At 38.5% G+C, this 20081-nt stretch overlaps 1 protein-coding gene across 1 annotated transcript in view; it reads left to right on the top strand.

The window, feature by feature from the left end:
* Positions 1-4379: 4379 nt before the first annotated feature.
* ATP2B2 (ATPase plasma membrane Ca2+ transporting 2) overlaps positions 4380-20081 on the top strand; it is a 308443-nt gene continuing 292741 nt past the window's right edge. The window contains exon 1 of the mRNA XM_061357888.1: positions 4380-4425. The gene's annotated coding sequence lies outside the window, so the exon portion shown is untranslated. The remainder of the gene's footprint in view (positions 4426-20081) is intronic.

The raw sequence follows: 20081 nt of genomic DNA, 5'->3' as shown, positions 1-20081 counted from the left end.
TTTTGTAATGCTATAATTACTTATACTGAAATCCCAGGCAATTATAAGAAGGGTGAGATGTATTTCACTTTGTAAGCTAAACTTGGAATAATACTACATTTACAGAAGGTGGAAACAATTGAAGTTGTAGTAGGGGTCTCAAACACTATGGCAGGCGAGTGGTAGTGGAAGACAGACTACCTCACAATAACCATTTAATTAGAAAAGTAAGATTAAAAAGTCATTTCTTCTCCTTCAATGGTAATGTATTTTCCAAGTATCTGTAGTTTTTCTTTCCTGATTTGCAAACGTTGTGCTTTTATTTCTCTGCCAACTTGAGTTGCAAATGCAGAGTTGATAATGGAGTTTTTGCTGATGCCCCAGCCCTGATACTGTATATGTAATATGCCAGAGCATCCACTTTAGAAAAACGGCCTATTGCTTTACCTGGTCTAGAGTTTAATTCATTCAGTGTTCAAGTATTAATCAACTTTAGCATCAACTGGATGCAAGGGCCAAGTGGAGTGGTGTTCTGGGGTCTCTGCCCAGCAGGATGCCTTCCCCGTGGAGGCAGTTCTCTCACAGCTGCCTGCTCCATTTATCCCTGCCTCAGCCAAAGCTCTGCTGCCTTTTGTTAATAGAAAATCATGATGCATGTTTCAAAACCTGCATCCATGCTAACTTTAACAAATTCAATTTATTTTGTTTATGTGAAGAGATGGTACTGTATGGTAGCAGCAGTTTAGGACATCAAAAATCAAGTAGGAACATATTCAGCAATGCTGGGGTGAACGTATCTTACTGGCATTTGGTGTTACTTGAGAGATCCAAATCAACTTTGATCTGTCCAAGCTACAGTATAAATTTTGGCTTGTTAGTATCATACCAAATACTGATGTCATCTTTCTAATTTTTGTCTTTATGGATATAATTCTCTGTATTTATATAAATGTGTAATAATGGGCAACATTTTTGAGCCTGATCCTCATGAAATTGTGCATCAAAAGAAGAATCTCTCATTTTAGCCCTTGTACATGACATTTAAGCTGTCTTTTGTGAACTGCGGGTACATGCTTTGTCCATCAGCTGTAAAGGAGTGAATCAAATAAAGGAAATAATGGAAAATCTTACCTATCAGATGGCAAGAGTGCACATATTGAGTAGTGGAAAATACTGCAAGTGGAAAAGCTCTTTTTAGGTGTTGGAATAATTGTATGTTGCTTGAAGCACACGACTAGAACAGTTTAAACAGTTATTAAAGAATGTTGCCAGATCTTATCACTGCAGTCATGCATATAGATCAGTGATCCTTGTGCAGCACTACAGAATGTGTGAATGAAGTGCACCTACTAAAAATAAACTTACTGAATGCCATTCCAAAATTGCCATAGAATATTGCATAAATGCTACAATTTTAGCAGTTCGAAATCATCTCCAAGACTGAATTAAAAAATATGTTTAACTGCAACATTACAAGTGAGTTTAAGAGATGATAAAATGGTTGCAGACCATTTTTGTTTGCCTGAGCATTCATCGGTGTTTAAAACCAAGAAGAAACAAGAACCCACCATACAAGTAGCAGTAGGATGGAAACACTGCCTTGAGAGGAGGCATGGGCTGGATGAACAGGCAGACACAGCGCCTGTGCCAAGTTTGATAAGAAGGCACCATGAAGTATTCTACAGGTTTTTCTTAGCATCAGTTAAGTCTGCAACTGGTATGTTTCTGAGTATCTACAACCTTTAATCATCTTCAGATTTGCTCATTATACTTGGAGACGTGGGAGTTCCGCCCTTGCATCATTTGCAAGAAGGATGTAGTGATGCACCCTGGTTGTGTGGAAACCCCAGGTAGGGGTACAGGTCTTGGAGTGGGCTGGAGGAGATTGTAGCTGCTGTGACTTGCATTGCAAAGTCACTTAAGCAGGCCACAGTACAAAGTATCTGTGGGGATTTTATAAAATTAAATATGAAGTTGTCAAGACATTTGGTAACAGGTGAGTATCCCAAAGCTGACCGAAAGAGGGACAAAATAACCTTTTCTTACCTTCCCCTCCCCTTTTAGAAGAATCCTTTATTTAATCAAGTTTCTGCTGTGCCATTATATCCTATTTTCTTTGTCCCAGGAAGCTGGGTTGTCACTGAAGAGTCTGCTGTTGCCACCTCTTGTTACACTTCCATATTTTTAGAATTTGAATAAATGGGAACCTCCATCTATCTCTTCATAGTTCAGTCTTCAGTTTGACTTAGGAAGAGAAAACCTTTCCCTCATCAAAAACAGCCTTGAAAAAACAATAAACTACTTTTCCCTCCAGTAAATTCTTTGATTACTAATTTTGCTGTGGCTATTCATATCTTCAGCCAACTGCAGCAAGGGAATGACTGCAGGCATAAGGAGTTTCTGCTTCAACCATGGAGTAAGCTGCTTAGGGAAACAAATGAAGCACAAGGGGTTTTATTTAACAATAAATTTTGTATGAATTTAATTTAGCCCCCCTCTCCTCCAGTGACTGGCTTTCTCAGATCCAACTCCTTTACAGAGAATTTTACAGCAACATGTGGTCCCTTTCCCAACTATAATGTTCCAAAACTCTGGGTATGTCAGATGAAAGTGTAAAGAAATACTGAACTGATGGAGCCTTAAGTAATCCCAGATTAAAGCAACAATGCATTTTAAAACTAGCATTGATTATTCTGGGACTTGGAGTTTTATAATCCTGGACTATGGTTTTGTTGTCTTTACCTGCCTGAAAATGTTGTGTCTTCTATAGAGTCAGATAAATCATGTTTTATGTCAGATAAAACACAGATTACACATTTATTTGAATTTATCACCCTACTATTTGAGCACTTTCAGGTTGCTGCTTACACTCAAACCCAGTCTCACTGAGGTGGAAGTGCTTTCCTGGTGAGGCAGACAGAGGTTTAATGGAGTACTTGTGCTGCTGGGCAGACACTTTTTGCAGCCTAGCCTCCAGTAGTGAGCACTGGGAGCTGTGGTGTAGACAAGACAGAGCTCAGTATTGCCACCACTAGGACTGCAGCTGTGCTGATCAAGTCCTGTGCTGCACCTCCCTATTCTTGCTTCTTGGAGTTACCTGCAGATTGCCTGGCATGGTATCTGTGGTATCTGTTGCATGGGTTGCATTGCCAGCTCATGGAGAAGAGGAACTGCTTTTGCTTAACTCTGGTATTGTTTGTGCAGTCCATACAATAGAGCTCTGGTTTTCAGCCATTTTCATGTATTTCCATACTGGGAAAACACCAGAATAAATGTGGAAAAGTGCCCAGGTAGTGGAGGAAGGTGCTTGACTTGGAACTGCTGCAAGTACTTGTGTTACTATAGGGTGAAAGACAGACGTTTTGATCACTTATAGTAATTAGACTCCGTGACGTTTCTACCAAATGGGGTTTTTTGGCCAGATTTCATTTCATTTTTGATGTATCACCTCCCTAACTCCACCTTCACTCTCCAGTAGGTTGTATCATCTGAATTTCTAACATGAGCAGGTAGGCAGTGCTCACAGGGAAACTCATAGATTCAAAGATTCTGAACAAGAACAGCCAAACTACAACATTCATACATTCAGTTCGTGGATCATTTTGTTAAGTTCCAACAGCGCTTTGAAAAGTTGAAAGAGAGACTGCTATTGAATGAAGAGAAAATGCTATTGAAACTCTTCCATGGATGTCATTGCTGTGTAGTGGTATAAATCCCACTGCTTAGTGAAACAATTCCCTGGCTAATGGCAAGATGGTTCACAAATATGATATGCACACCGTATTATGTCTCTGCTTGCTTAAAATAATCTCCAGAAGGTTTTAAAATAGATTCTCTGTTGAAAATGTAGTAACCCTGCAGTTAGATTTGTGAACCAGATGGATATCTAGGTGTTCTCTTGATGTAATTCTTGGCAGAGATGTTTGTTTTAATTTCCTTCAAAAGTAACTCAGTTCATATTTATTTATTAGACCTTCTGCCTTTCATAATCTTTGATTCTAAGAAAAATTGAGGTTAGCATTTCTGTTTAAGGCTTATAGACCTCCATGCTACCACAGAACAATTGTAAATGGCAACAAGTGTAATAGCTCCTACATGTATTATTATATGGATTTTTTTTTTGTAATTAGACATTTTTAACACTTCAGTGTGTTAGATATTTTATATTTTTCTTTTAAAGACTTACTTTTAAATTAGCACTTAGGGAGCAATAAAAAACAGATGAGGTTAATTTTATTAATGGTGCAATAAAACCATCTGGATCTAAATGAAAACAGAAGCTTTTAAATGGTTGGACTCTTCCCCCTTTCCTCCACTCTGATTTTACATTCATTGTATCAGTAATAATTTACATTTCCAAAATTGAAACTATTTTTTCTTTATTTTTATTAGGGCTTGCATATGCTGCGGCACAAAGACTGCATCACCCTCTGCGCTATGTTCATGGTAAGCCTTGTTTCATCTTGTTAAGTCACACACGTTATTATTCCATGGGATAGTAGGTTATTTTGTTGGTCAGTCACTTGAAATGATCATAAACACACTGACAAGATTTTTAGTCTTTAGCTTTTCTATGGAACTGGTGACCCATTTCCAGTTTTAGTCAACATCCAATGAGAAGTTAGTGTTAAAAATCGTGAAGAAACTGATAATGGCCTGATAATGATGATCTTAAAAATTACAGGCAGGGAGGACAGGGACGTTTTTGTAGTTTAAGTACTGCAGTGGCATCCTAATTCATGGCTGGTCACAAAATGATAAGGTGCAAACAGTAACACAGAAGGCCCAGTGAATCCCATTTTGTCCAGGCTCCATGTCCTCAGGCTCTTTATCTATGCTAAGTTACTCTTGAAGGCTGCCAACTCTTTGGCACTTCTTAAAATAACTTGGTTAAAAATATTTTATTTGTAGAGGCAAAATAAGCCCCTGTGCGCTTCCAAAGCAGCACACACTTCTGCTGTTCCCCTTTTACAAATATTAGCAAATTACCCTTTTATTAGTACATGAAAATAAACCTTTGGAATTAAGCTTCACATTAATCAAATGGTTTCCAATGATGTTCTGGGATATTGTGAGCTGTTAAATAGAAAACACCTGTATTTCTGAGTTTACTGATACATGCGTTTTATAATTTTCCTCTTGCTTTTTTACTCAAAGTAACTGGAATCTTCATGTGGTTCCACCCATCTCTTTTCCTTTCTGTTTTTCTCTTACTGCATATGTTCTCCCTTACCTACCATAGGATGTCTGTGCTATTCAGTGGTCTCTACCTTTGTGACCAAATGTTAATAAATAGCTTTCCCTAGCTGGCCGATGGGATTAGAGATGTCAGAGGTGTGGCCAAGGCTTTGAGGGACAGAGTCTTTTAATCTTCTTCCCTAGCTCACTTAAATTCAGTCAGCCATTGAAAATCTGCCTTATTAAGCTGTCAAGGTAAGCAATGGACATGTGCAGTTAAGCTGCTTCTTGGTATTTTGGAGAGTCCAGTCACATTCATAAATGTACTGCTGCTTCCTGAATAAAAATGTTTAATCCTAGGATATTTGTTGGCTTTTTAATAATCACACTTACCCATGGGAGTAGCATGGCTCCCAGGGTCTTGAAGAGCTGGCGGTAAAGGTTCATGTGCATCTTTGCAGATCATGACCAAGGATAAGCCCTTGCTCAACTGCATCTTACATTTAATCGCTCATCACTCTAGAAGAAGAGTTAATGCGGGAACAAGAGATTAACACGTCAGGTCTTCCTATGCCAAAGTTTCTGTATTTCCAGTTTTTGGTCTTTTTTCTACATTTTTCCTTCATTCTAGCAACTTTTCCATGTAACGCATTAGTTTTTGCAGTCTCCTGTACCACGTAGTGATACTTGAAGCAGTTCTACAATTTTGCTGGTGCTTGCTGGAAGTTTGGAAAGGCTGTAAGGATCTTAGCACAGATTCTGCCAGTTTAATTCATCTGGGAGCCCCAGAAAGGCAGTAAATAGCTCTATTAATAATTTTACTCTCTTATATTCTTAGTTTGAAAATACTTGACCAATATTTTGTGCTCCAGGTTATGATAGAAGTGTCCATCATTTTGGAGTCCATCTAGCAGTAATCCACTGCAACCTTCGTAGATGTTCTCTAAAGCGGGGATTTTTCTCCACATAGTTACTGCACAAGGCCCCAGGCTTGGCACTGCTTAGCTGAAATAGGTTTTACAGCAAATACAAGAAACTATTGTAATCTCAAAGGCTTATAACTAAATTATACTAATGCAAATTGTGTTCATGAGTTAGGCAAGTCTGACAGTGTTGTTGTCAGTCTAATGTTTTTAAGTACGTTTTACCATGGATCATAAACTTGAACAATAATTTTTCTGATTCAGATGAAAAATTCCTTTTATGCTGTCCAGGTTTTGAGAGGGAGAAAATGATGATTAAAAGAGAGTATTGAAAATTCTACACAAAGAATATGTTGTGAAAAGGAATTACAAATCTGGTGTAAAAAATCTTCGCAGTCTGATAAAATTTTTGGTTCTTCCTTTTATTTCTAATTTATATTCCCAAGAAAGCATTAGGATGAAATACCAATCAGAAAGATGAATCAAAGTGATTGGTACAACTAGTTTTAAGAAGGAAAATAGTTCATCCTTTCAACATCACAGCAGTGCAGCTTTTGTATTTGTAGTCTATTTGCAGAGTCCTGCTCTGCATGTGTAAATGGTGCAAGTGTAAATGGACTGCTTATCAGTTGTGAATCAGGTCACACACCTGGACTTGTAAATACATAGGGAATCTTTTATTATCTGAAATAGATCCACTATAGATGATGCTGAATTTCTTCCTGATCTCCCTGATCTCCCCCCACCCCCACCCTCTGGAGTTTTATCAGTTTACATGCTTCTAACGTGGTATAATAATACCGAGCTTTCTTTGTGAAGCCCCTGTTTATTTTCAGCTAACCGTGGTACTCTAAATGGAACCTGGCATTGTTATTCACCTCCTGATGTATGGCTTATCTGATTAATGTGGTTTGGGGATTGCAATTACTTTGAATCATTTGTCATCTTTTGTCTGCTGTAATGTAATTTTTATTAGAGTTCTCTTGAAGAATGCAGTTTATATGACTGAATAGAGCAGGAACGAAGCATTGGGGAGCAGGGAGTGCTGCATGTATTTACTATGACCCTTATTTAATTTTACCTTACTGTAGCCCAGCAATGCTTCTTGTGGCAAGATGTTTTCATTTTTTAATTGACCTTTTAAAAAATGCTGTATAAATAAGAGTCATAACTTGTGTGGAGGTGGGCTTTAGACTGCAGATATTCAGAAATAGATGAATTTACAAAGTAGATCAAGCCAGTGAAGGAGGCACAGAAAATACGGAAAAGTGACTGAGAGCTTATCAAATTAGCAAAGTAGAGCAATTAATCAGAGAGCCCAGAGCTGTTTGGATCCTTTTTTAATGATCATCTTGAACAGTGTGCTTTCAGCTCCCATTAAAGGCGGCATTTAATGCAAAGCCGCACTTGGTGAGACAGTTTACTTGTTGTCTCCATGTGACATGTGTATCTTGCAGACTGTCAGAGATGGTGATGAGCGGTACCACAAACATTGTACTACTTTCAGAAAGCCACTGACATTCCCAGTGCATGGAGCATGTCCTATAAATTAAAACAAAATACAAAGTGTATTTCTACAAAATACAGAGTGCATTCACTGTGGAAATATCTTGGAGCTGCCCTGAATTTCTCTATAAATTCCAGTTAATTCAGTCCTGCTTAACAGTGTGTTCACTCAATTCCATTGACACCAGTGTAGTTACACCAGTAGCTCTAAGTGGCATGAATTCACATCAAAGATAGTACTACACAGTGATAAGTATAGTATTGGTATAATCCAGGAAAAAAAAAGAAAAAAAGTATTTTTTGATTTTCAGTAATCAAAAGATTTCCCATGCTGAACTATTAATAACTGATAGATTTAACTCCCACATAACTAATTCTTATTCTGGACTGAGAATAGCATCTCTTCAATGTAATATCCTCTGCAATACAAACCTTGTGCAGCATGGACATGGTGGTTTACCTGACAGCAACTTGTCAGTGAAAGCGTTCAGCAGGCAGCTCTTCAGAAACTTCTGCTTGCAATATGATAACAATTAGCCATTGAGGTGTCCTTAAAATGATCCTTCCAACAAGTGCTTTTTAAGTAAGTTCATTCCATTTTGGGAGTACTGTGCATATCGATACAAATTTCCCTCTTTCTTAATCCATTGGCAAATGATCTTGCTTTTTTAGATTTAGATCTTGCATTTTTAGACTTTTTTAGGTCTTGCATTTCTGCAGGAAAATAAGAAGGTTCCATCAGATTGTGCAAAGCATACCTTTCCCTTGGGTCATTTCACAATAAACTGTGCTGGCAGTTGCCAGGTTTGGCCTGACAAATTGGACCAAGGCCCCATATCATTAACATTGAATATTCAGTTACCTGTGAGTTATTGTTTTTAAATATGAATCCCCTGCCCTTGTGTAATCACCGAGGTCTACTCATGGAAATACTATCATTTTTTCTGAGTGTTCCCTTGTGCAGTGCCAGTGGGCTGTTAGTTGTACCACGTGAAGTATTTCCTTGGCTGTTAATACCCAAAACACAGGGATGAAAAGGTAACCCAGAAACACAGCTGACAGATTCAAATATGACAGAGGGAATTCAGAATGCTTCTTTCAGCATCAGCACTGATGAGAGCGAGACCTTCCTTAGAATATTTCTAAATAATGATCTACCTCTTGTGTAGGGTTTAAATCTAGATTTCCTGTAAAGTTTGAACTGATGATCAGTCCTTGCACCATCAGCTCAACTTCAATGTTACACTTAACATGTACACTATGGGCCTTCCTTTCAAAAACACATAGTGAACAGCCTGGCACATTAACTTGGGGCAGTCATAGCTCAGAATTTTATCACAGCTGAAATACTATCCTTCTCCCCAGTGTAAAACTGTTTTCTCCTCTCAGTAAGTCCTGAGCCATTTTATCTTAAATACCCAGAAATGAAAATCTTAACCAAGGTTATCAGCTTGGGTCAAGCTTTTGAAATCGCCTTTTGAAATTTGGCGTGATATTTTCACTTCATTAACACTGAATACTTGAAAAACCAAAATGACCACATTTCAGCGTTCTTTCGAAAAGTCTGTGTTCCTGAAGAGCTAGAGATAGGAGGTATTTGGGTAATTATTTCTGGAGGTTTGCAGACTGATCCTTGTGTTTGCCTTAGGAAGATAAAGAATAGCTGTAAGGAGGCCTGAGATGCATAAGCTGCATTTTCTTATGTATCTCTGGAAAGGTAGACTCATTTATCTGATGAATTTCTGTCACTTGATTTTTGAATCACTGAGAATAAGAAACAACTTCAATTTTAACTGATAGGGAAAACAGCTAAAAGAAGCCTGTAAATAGAAGGAATTAACACCTCCCTTTTATGATTCATTTTTTGTTCTTGTTTAGCTACAGAATTGTTTGGTCTAAAAGCACTGCAAATTCATGTTAGACAATACGTATGTGCTGTCAGGATCAGATCAGAGTCTGATCATTTCTCTGAAGGCCTCTTCTCCTTGTGAAGGCTGGAGGGCTTTTATAAACAGGACCTGAATTACTTTGGTAGTAACACAGTTCCAAGAATTTTCATGTTCTTACTTGGTTTCTCTGAACAAGTGTAAGATACCTGAATGAGACAGATAAATATATTGATACAGAGGAAGGAATGATGGGTGACTTGTAAAGCTAAACATTGCCTCTGAATAGCTTGTACCTGTACAATAACCTGAAGTATAGAACTCGAGGAGGATATTTTGCTTTGTGTAGGCTTGAATTAGCTGAATCTTTCATCACTCTGTCAATCTTAAGTGGAATGTTTATACTTTATTTCACTAGTAAAATGCAACATTTGTAGCAAAATACGTATTTCTTGTGGTGTTGGTGTCAAAGTCAAAAACCACTAATAAGACATAATTACAGAACTGTTGAGGTTGGAAAAGACCTTTAAGATCATCAAGTCCAGCTGTTAACCCAGCACTGCCGAATCCAGCACTAAACCATGTCCCCAAGTGCCACATTTACACATCTTTTAAATACCTCCAGGGATGGTGACTCCACCACTGACCTGGGCAGCCTGTGCCAGTGCTGGACAACCCTTTTGGGGAATAAATTCTTCCTAATCTGCAGTCTAAACCTCCCCTCATGCAGCTTAAGGCCATTTCCTCTTGTCCTGTCGGTCGCTAACTGGGAGAAGAAACTGACCCCACTTCACTACAACCTCCTTTAAGGTAGTTGTAGAGAGCAGTAAGGTCTCCCTGAAGCTCCTTTTCTGCAGACTAAACCCTGCCAGGTCCCTCAGCTGTTCCTCATCATGCTTGTGCTCCAGGACGTTCATCAGCTCTGTTGCCCTTCTCTGGACCTACTCCAGCACCTCAATGGCTTTCTTGCAGTGGGACTCAGAACTGAACATGGTATTCCTTATGTGGCCTCATCTAATGCACCTAAGATATGATATTACTATGTAAGCCGTAAATGTTAATGCTGAAGCAGTGGTTCTGGATTCAAAGATGTCAGTTTATTGTGCCACTTTTGGGAAAATAAGTGGCATTTTTAAAGTGTGATGGTACAGCACCTTCCATGTCTCCGTCAGACTGCACACATTGGGAATCCAGACAGCACAGTTTAAATAACTGGTAGAAGATTTCACAGAGAAATTAAATGCAAGGTCAAAAATATCTGTGTAATAATGTGTCTGTGATCCTTTTACTCCTGGTAATGTCAGAGTGTTCCTAAAGACAGTCCAGGGCAGTACCAAAACTCCCAAGTTGTGCTGCACCAGGAGCAGATTAGAGTTGGATTCAGCTTTCAACAGGCTTTTGGTAGGAGGGATGTGAAGCACACTGTGCTGGACACAGGTAATTGTGTTGATGAGGCTCAGCACATGGCTGGTTCAGTGGGCAGCTGGGAGCCTGGCTCTTTCCCTGCTTCCTACTGTGAGCTCCCTGCTGCTGGGCCTCCTGTGGACAGTACCAGTGCAATATAGTTATCACAGGCTGTGTCCTAGCTGCGAGCTGACTTGCGTGCGGGTAACTTATCTGGCGAGCAGGTAGTTCTTTTCCGAATGGTTAAGTGCTATTAGGTTTCTCAAAGTCCTTCCTGGTGGACATCTAAAGTAGCTCACTGACTTCCATAGGGCAGCTTTCTCTTTGATGCAGGCTGAGCCCGATCATGAGTCTGAAACTGCTGCTTCCCTCCCTTTATTTTTTTCTGAATGATGCATTAAAATGTTTCAAACATCACCTGGAAAAAAAAAAAGACCTGAGAGCCATAGGAATAGGGAGACAAATCATATTATGCTACGATAATTGTGTTTATGCCATTCTTTTCATTTCAGTGACTCTCTATTACATTGGTGTCAATGTTTTCTTACCATTCTAAGAGGCAAAGCTGTGAAAGAGGAGATAAATTAATGGTAGGTAGGAGTTACAATCCTCGGTCTTGTTTCCTGTAGGGCATTTGCCGTTATTTGCAATTTTGTTAAATACTTCGATAATTATCCCCAACTATACTATCCCATGTTCAGTATTCCTAAACTTGCTTTCACAATAGCTGATGTGTCACGTAAAGGATGTATTTTGTCCAGGATCCTTCATCAAGGTCATTGTTATTTTTGGTTTGGTAGTTGGGGAGTTTTCTCTCCCACAAGTATATTATTTTTCTTTGAGAATCTTAATGTCATGGATGAAAAGCTGTATTCAGTACAAGAAAGTGGAATAAAATGCCTTTTTCAATGTTCTGAGGTTTATGGCATGAATACCTGTATTTTTTATTTCTTTTTTAAACTTACTGTTTTCTATCAAATGAGAATGCTTTTACATTTGCTTAAACACTGCATCAATATTTCCAGCAAAATACTTCTTTCCCTCAAATTTCCTTTTTAATAAAACTCAGCTTCTTTGAACTGCCCAGACCTCACCATCTGTCACTCAATTTTCACTCCATAAAATTTTGCTGACATCTGTTGAATCAAAAATATTTTTCTAGTCATGGAGATATTTAGTTCAAACTTGGTATTATGCTGTTTCTAGATTCCAAATAGAAAACATGACAGTTGTGAAGGGGAACTTGGGAGGGAAAGCATTAGAAGTGAGTCTCTTGTATAGGGCCCTGCTGGAGCCTGGAAGCAGAGTTCCTGTTCCACAGGCTCAGCAGGAGCTGAAGATATGCAGTGGCACTGCTCCCGGCTGTGCCAGGGCTGGTTATCCCTGTGGCTGGAGCTCGGGAGCAGCTGCCAGGCTTGGGATGAAAAGCCAGAACTAAGTTTTAAAAGCCCATCTCCATTCCGTGTCCTGCTGTCCTTTGTACATTCTCCTTCATTCACTTTGCCTGGTGAGGCAGCTCACCCCACGAGGTGCTTCATGCTGCTGCAATGCTGTTCATCAGCACAGTCAGGACGCCTAAAAGACATTAAGGAAGCAGTAAAAGTAGGGGAGACAGATGGAGGGATTTGATTCACTTCCCCTTGGTTTTCCTGTGCCCTCCAGGGTGATACAGTCTCTGGTTTCATTGTTTTTCGTCGAATGCACGTAGTGCTGAAGTTTGGGGGGGCTGTAATAGCCGCTATAATAGACGTAGTGATAGTGATACTTACTAGTAAGACCTTATTTTTAGTTTGTTGGGTTTTTTTAAATGAAATGAGGCATATGCAATTTCTGTCTATCTGTCAGTCTGTTTATTTGGTTATCTGTCAAGCTTGATTAGGAAATTTTCATTAGTATTGTGTTTTGACAGGCCCTTCCCATCTCCCATATGGTAAAAAAAAACCCACAAAACCACATAAATTTCAAGCAGTGATTTATAACATTTGATAACCAAAGGACTATGTGGTTTTTCATTGTGCATCTTGGTTACCATTAGTTTTTATCAGTTAACTTGGTTTGTGAGGGCACAGTACGTTGTACCACATTTCAAGTATCCAGGTGGTGTGGCTCTTCCGTTGTTTTGGTCCTCTGGTGCTGTTGGGGCTGATGTTCAGAACTTTCTGCTCTAGAATGATTTAGCTGTTTACTGCAGATTTATATTGGTTTGCATGCAAACAGAATTAATATTTACAGCTGAGTAATAAATTTAGAATATTGCTTTTTAATTGAATCTCCAGCAGAATATGCTGATTATACTGAATTTAATGAAGAGCGATGGGTTTTAGATTTTTCACACAAATCCCATTATCTGCACATTTCCTATTTGCATGTGTGTTATTAACCTACAATTGTTCTGTCAGATTTTAAAATAATATTTTGTTCTCTTTCCTGAAGATGAAAGTCAAGGTTGTTTTGGGTTTTTTCTTAGGGATAAGGTAGACAAAATCAGTTTTAAATGAAACATGAGTATAATTTTGTGATGCTCAGAGCCCTTCCCTAATTTTTTATCCTTGGAAATACCATTTATCTCCCTTTACGTTTATTTAGAGAGTTTTATTAAGGTATGCTTGAAAAAAGAACATTGGGAAGCATTTTTTTGCTTAGGTTAAGCTCTTCAGTTTCTATGGGAAGAATACTTTTCAGCTGGTCTTTCAAAATCCTTGAGAGCAAAGTAAAAGAAAAGCTGAATTGACAATGTTTAGTTCTGTTTGGTTTTTTAATGATACGTTACAAAGGGGGGAGTTTGTTTTCTGGACACTTTGCAGATTATTTATGGTAGTGATCGTGCTGTATAAGTTTAGACTGGAGTTATAACCAGAAGAGCTTTTGGCTAAAAGTTGAAAACTGAATCTGCGGTTTGTTTTGTGGCAGAAAAAAATTAGATTGCCATCATATTTGCTTCTAATGAGTTCAGTAAACTAAAAAAACCCAGTGTATCTTTTAGCATGAACAATATGTACTGCTCTTTCCAAAACAATATGAACTGAAACGATTCCAATGGCTTTGTTTTATTTGTATGGGTGTGAAGGTTTAGTGCCACAGGGAACGCTGACACCGCAGGGCAGTAATGCTGCTTAATCCCCATGGGGTGGAGCCAGGGTCGGTGCTGTCCCCTGTCAGCCCCATCCAGGCAGGGCTGTATCTCGGAGAGGGAAATCTGATTTTTCTTTCTTCTTGCTTGATTCTATGTTTTTCTGATCTTTAGAACGAAACAAGTTAAACTGAAACATGACAGGAAAATCTGTGGGGTAAGGCTTAAACTCAGACTTCCATTTGACGAAGAGCCAAAGGAATAACATTTCTCAGCGTGATAGTCTCCTCCCCAGCACAGACACCTGGGGGGATCCTGAGATGATTCTCCAGTGACAGTATGGGTTGGTGCAGGAGTAGGTTTCCCAAGGTGCAGCTGATTGCTCCTCGGCAGATTGCTGCTGTTGCCAGAATCCCGGAGGGAGAGCTGGGAGTGTGCTGCATTGCAGGTGGAGGGAAAAGGGAGAGGAATTCTGTTCTTCTCCTCTTCTCTTCTGTTTGATACCTGATTTCAGCCTGCTTTTCTTCCCTGATTCTGTTCTACTCCAGCTCTTGTTCTACCCTAATTCTAGTTCTTGTTCTAGGCTGGTTAAGATCACAAAAGATCTTGGACATAGGTGTACCATGCTAGTAATGTTAAGCTTGGTTACTAGAAAAACCAAGCAGGGCACTGCTTGGTGCAATAGAAAATGGAGTAAGAATTATAATGAAAAAGCAGAAGGTTTGTGTGGGGTGTTTTTTAGTTTGTAGTCATTTGGGTTTGCTGTTTGTTTGGTTTGGGGTTTGATTTTTTGCTTGCATTTTTGGGGGGTGGGGGTGGTGGTTTTTCTTTCCTTAAAACTTTGTTTTATTTTTAGCTTGACAGTAGAAGAAGCTGTCCTGCAGGGACCTTTAGAGAGTCAAATACTGCAGCAGTCCATAGCTAGGAGCAGTCAAATAATGGCAATGAGGCCCTGTTAACCATACCTTGTCAGTGTAATAGGCAGTGAAACAAGGTGCTTATTCAGTGTTCCATGTTGAAACTCTTCAAGACTGATTTAAGACAAGGCTCCTGGTATAGAGTATCTTTGGATGTGGCTTGACATAGTAATTTATGGAACATGACCAACTCTAACCTTAGAGATGAAATATTTCCAAAATCAAGCCAATTGCCAGGGGAGAAGAATAAGCAGACAGGGACAAACCAGAGTGTTTCTGTAATAAACACTTTGGTTTATTTTAGAATAGGTTGAGGGAGATGGTAAACAAGTAGAAAGAACACCATAATCCAGCAGTCTTCGTTGTAAAAGCTTCTGGCTTAGTAAGAGGAGCTCCTGTTTCCTTAAGAACACAGGCTTATCAGAATGAAAGTTTCAGTTGTATCATGAATTAAAGCCTAATTAGACATTAGAAATCAACTAGGGGAATTAAATGACCTATTATTAATGCTCTAAAAGTGCTTCTAAGATGCTCAGGGGATCAAGACTCGATTTGTTAGGGTATTACTGAAATTAAGAAGAAATCGTAACTTTTGTTGGGAGTATCTTCCCACTGCTACAGAAGTTTCCCTGAAACAGTACATTTTCCAGGTTTCTGTTTTCAGATGTTCAAAACAGGCACTTGAATAATTGTTTTTGTGACTTAACTCATTGTTCCCGCTTGTCATCTTGGCCAGTTTTTAAATATGCCCTCTGCATTTTGTATTCACGTAACTGAGAGATTCTACCTGGGTGCAGTAGTGACACTAGACAGTGCCCTGCACAGCTGCTTGACACCTCTGTGCACAGAGGCCTTTAGGAGGCTCTTGAACTGGTTTCTGTGATGAAACCAGTGGTTAAGTGCTGTCAGGATTGCTAACTAGTGCAAGTGTGCCTTCCTCCCCCTGCCAGTTATTTTTTTCTTTTAAAAAAGAAAAGCATACCTATTTCCACACTCCGTGACTGTTTCTGGTGCCTTCACATCAGAGAGGGAGCTGGGTGTGTGGTTGTTCCCTTGTCTGTCTCCTGATTTCCAGGAGGAGGTCCTTGACAGGAGCTTTTCAAGGCGTTTCTGAGCTTTTAGCCTGTAACCATATTTCACGTTTTGTGCACTGTTTGCTTTCTAAAGCTATTTTTTCTAATCAAACTTACTTTTGCAACCCAATACTTTCTATCAGTTGTTTTCCTGATCTCCATGGCACTTCTATAGTCCCTCATGGAAAGCAGGTGAGGAAAAAACCGCCACAGTAAACCCAAAGGTAACCCCTTAACTTTAGAAACCACTCCTGTGCAGTTGGGCTGTGAACACTCGTGCCAGGGGGATTGGCAGTTCAGTTGGCACCCACCTGCAGGTGATGTGCCTGCAGTTGTTTTCCATTTCTCTGCGTCTGATTCCAGAGGTACATGCTCAAGCCTCAGTGGAGTGAACTACACAGGGCAGCTCAACCATGTGTTCAGGTCATCTCCTTGGGAAAGGAACTGCTCATGACTGTCTCTTGTGATGGACTGTGACTTTTGAGTATTAAAGAATTTGGTGAATGAAATCGCTTCTCTGCAGAGATAAAATGTCTTGGAAGTAGAGTTTAGTAATAGCTTTACTTTTCAGTTAGCAAACATCACCTAAAAATGTCACACTGACTGCACTGCATTCACTTTCTTGGTCTGTTGGTGTTTGAAGAATCACACAAGAAACTGGATAGTAAAAATGTGGAGTGAGGATAAGGAAAATGATGAAGAGAAGAAATTAAAGAAATTACCCTTTTTGCCTTTACCTTGGTCTGTTTATAAAATACATGTTTGCAGAGTGTTCTTCCTGGTTTTTGTTAATTTTCCACCCCAACTTGTCACCACATCCTTTTCTCAGATTTGACCCAAATCAGGGAATAGTTTTAAATACAAAAATTATTTTCAGATGAGTTAATTTTTTTTGAAAAATATTTCCCTTTTTATGCTTTGTGGACAGTTTTTAAACTTTCTGTTAAAAGCAAACTTAAATATATGCAAAAATACTAAGTGTCCTTTATAAAGTTAATAGAAGGTGAAGTTAATGGAAGGTGTTCACACTTCGCTATGGAAGAGAATGGGAACAGTTTTATTTTTTTTCCATAAGTAGTAACTTCATGGGATTATAATGTCATATTCCTTGATAATACATAAGTGCTTTTACACCCACATGTACTTTCACTAAATGTAAATTTAGTGAGTCACATTCAAAGTACAAAGGCACCAGGAGTTTGAAAGGTTATTTTGCTTTATGCAGCAGAAACCATTATTTGGTATCAAGTCTTGAAACTTTTAAATCATCCAAGTTACAAAAGTATTGCAATAATTATAGTAAACACTGTGAATAAGCTGCTCGGTTGATAGCTAAATTTAGTTTATGTGGAGAATTAATAGTCACTTTTGTTTTACATTTGTAAAATAATTTTAATTAGAAGCAATTAAATAAAATTACCATTACTCCGAAGTAAATTGCTGCTTTCTACATTTTCTTAAATCTCCATCTATTCCATTTGTATGTGAAAGCTTACTGTAATTAAGGTTTCACTTGTTTATATTCTATAGGAAGAGCTAGAAATGAGTTTGAGGAACCCTCCCCAGTAGCTGGGTGTTACCAGATCACAGACTTCTCAGGCTTCTCTTCTTTGCAGCAGTTTTTCTCCAAAGCATTTGCTATGGTGCTCTCAAGCCAAGATGCAGAACTAAATGACTACTGATTAAGCTCCATTTCTAAATCTGTAATACTCATGATGTTGGTATTGTCTTGGTGGCTTAAGTATCTATATTTCAGTTCAAGGGAATATCTAACCCAAAAATGTTCCTACAAATGTGTATGCACAGGAAAGGTTTCCGCTGAAATTTTTGAAGGATAGCTATGACAGTGACTTAGTACTTGATAGAAAAGATGGTATAAGGACAGAGTAGCCCCTCTGAAGCCTCTTTTTATATGTGCCTTATGACTCGGCCATAGATGCTTAACCAAAAGTCAGCATTTTGATCTGGAACAACTTCCACGTGTATGAAAAATGAACATAAAATAGTGTGTGGGATACTTGGATGTCAGTTTTATGGTCTGAATGTCTTAGGGAAAAAATGAATGTCTTAGGGAAAAAAAAAAAAAGACAGTGGATAGCAGGAGATAGCTTTCTGCTGCCAGTGGTAATATAGCTAGGAAAGGTCCTTTGCCAGTCAGAAATGGCAGTAAGCTGGCCAAAATATATTGGCCACCACTCTTAGGAGGTAAAAGAAAATGCTGTGCTTTGTCACTTTCATCCTGAATTGCATTTCCACCATCCTGAATGGGAATTGGCAATTGAGCTTGTGAGTAGCAGGCTTTGAGAGGAGCAGCTGTATGTTTTTAATAGATGTTTCTACTCTGGGGTTTTTAAGAGTTCAAGCTTTCACTTGAGGAAGTTTGGTTTGTGTAATGGAATTGTCACTGCTATCGCATCTTCTCGCTCCTTAGGCAACAGCCAATTCAAATGCATGTTCTTTTATTTATATTTTATTTTAGTGTTTGTATTTTATATTGATATTTTCTTATTTTGAAAATATACTATACAGGTGCATGTGCTGCATGGGCCAGTAGCAGTGTTAAGGTCCGAACTGGTAGCTCTAATATGGAACATGCATATTACAAGTGTGATAGCAAAAAAATATCATTTAATTGGCCTTAAAGTAATGAGTCTGGTTTTCTTCTTGCTCAATTTTTCTTTTTTTCTTTTTACTTTGTGATTCTTGAATATCCAGACCCCAAAAATAAAAGAAACTATAGCAAGAAGAAACAAGGTTGAAGCTTTTTTCAGTTTTGTAGAAACAGGAACTTTAAATGTTCTTAAAATGAACTGGAGGTTTTTCATGTGTTCCCCGTTGTGTTCTCATAGTGGGTTACAGTACCTCTGTCATCTTCCATCCTATCCATATGATGTTTCTAGAATTAGGATCAGTAGATTCTCAACTATCAAGTACTGTTTAGCTTATAACAGCTTTGAAAGTGTGGACCTGAGTCCACTTCATTTTTAAGGTAGGATAACCTGCTTCCCCTGGCAGGAGAGTGTGTATAGTGGTGGTAGACTAACACATACCTGTGCCTGGCTCAAAGTTTTCTTTTGCTCCTATTCCTTCTGAATGTGCCTCAGCTGCTTCATGCTGAATGTAGCTCATACATATATTTATACTCGCCCCCACCTGCTTTGTAATGTAATTGACTGTTAAGTGCAAGATACTTGAATTTAGAATATTTGAGTGGAAAAAATTGTATAAATAATGCTTAGTGATGCTTTCACTAAAAATTATAATTTCTGTGCCTCAAATATGCTGATTTTGCATACTTTATTAAATGCTGTGCAAGTTTGCATGCTTTGACTAGACTTGCAGAAATACAAACGCCGAGTAGCGATGAAAGAAATGATGGCTTAGAATTAAATTTGTATTCACTTTATTTTTTATTGTGATACAGAATAGCTTTGGTCCTAAGAATATGTAACTGATAGAGTCTGTAGCATATGAACATAAATGTCTTAACATTCAGTGTAAGCACATTAGTCTGACAAGTTACTGCTTACTGTAAGACCTTCCATTTTTAAGAGATCATGACTGTGTCTACACGAGATTTCCAGACCCTGGAAATTTATGTGCTGCAGCCAATACAAAGGAATTTTGAGTTGTGAAAGCTGTTGATGCCTTCTGTTATCATTGGCCTATCAATAAAATAATTCTCTGACTATCTGAAAATGTGACATTTAGTTGCTATTCATTTAGACGGTGACAGGTTAAACGGTTTGGTTTTGAAGTTGAGAATTAAAGTAGGTAAAATGCAGGTGTGTCAGTTGACAGCAAATCCATTTATGTAACTTCAGACAGACATATGTGAGAGCCATGAACAGTGCAAATATTTGTCCAGTGTAGTGATGGCTAGGAATGGGCAAAACATGGTTGTTTTCATTATGTTCTAATTAATATAATAATTTTCATGACAAGCCATTACTCAAGATCCAGAAATACCAGTGAGGAAGCTCGCTGTGATTCCTTTTTGGTATGTCATTGCTAGGTGAAACACCCATCTTCCTGTCAGAAAAGCAAATTTCAAAATCTAGAAAAAGTAGCCAAATCTGCTGCATGTTTTAATGCTTTGTACTGTAATCTCCGTAACAGGACATAAAAAATACAGAATGGAAAAC

Source organism: Neopsephotus bourkii, unplaced genomic scaffold (genome assembly GCF_033783945.1).
Source record: "Neopsephotus bourkii isolate Nb327-2 ecotype Australia unplaced genomic scaffold, CSIRO-AGI_Nbou_v1 NB_923, whole genome shotgun sequence".
Classification (NCBI taxonomy): Eukaryota; Metazoa; Chordata; class Aves; order Psittaciformes; family Psittacidae; genus Neopsephotus; species Neopsephotus bourkii.
Note: the sequence above shows the minus strand (reverse complement) of the source record. Positions and strands in the feature narration are given on the sequence as shown.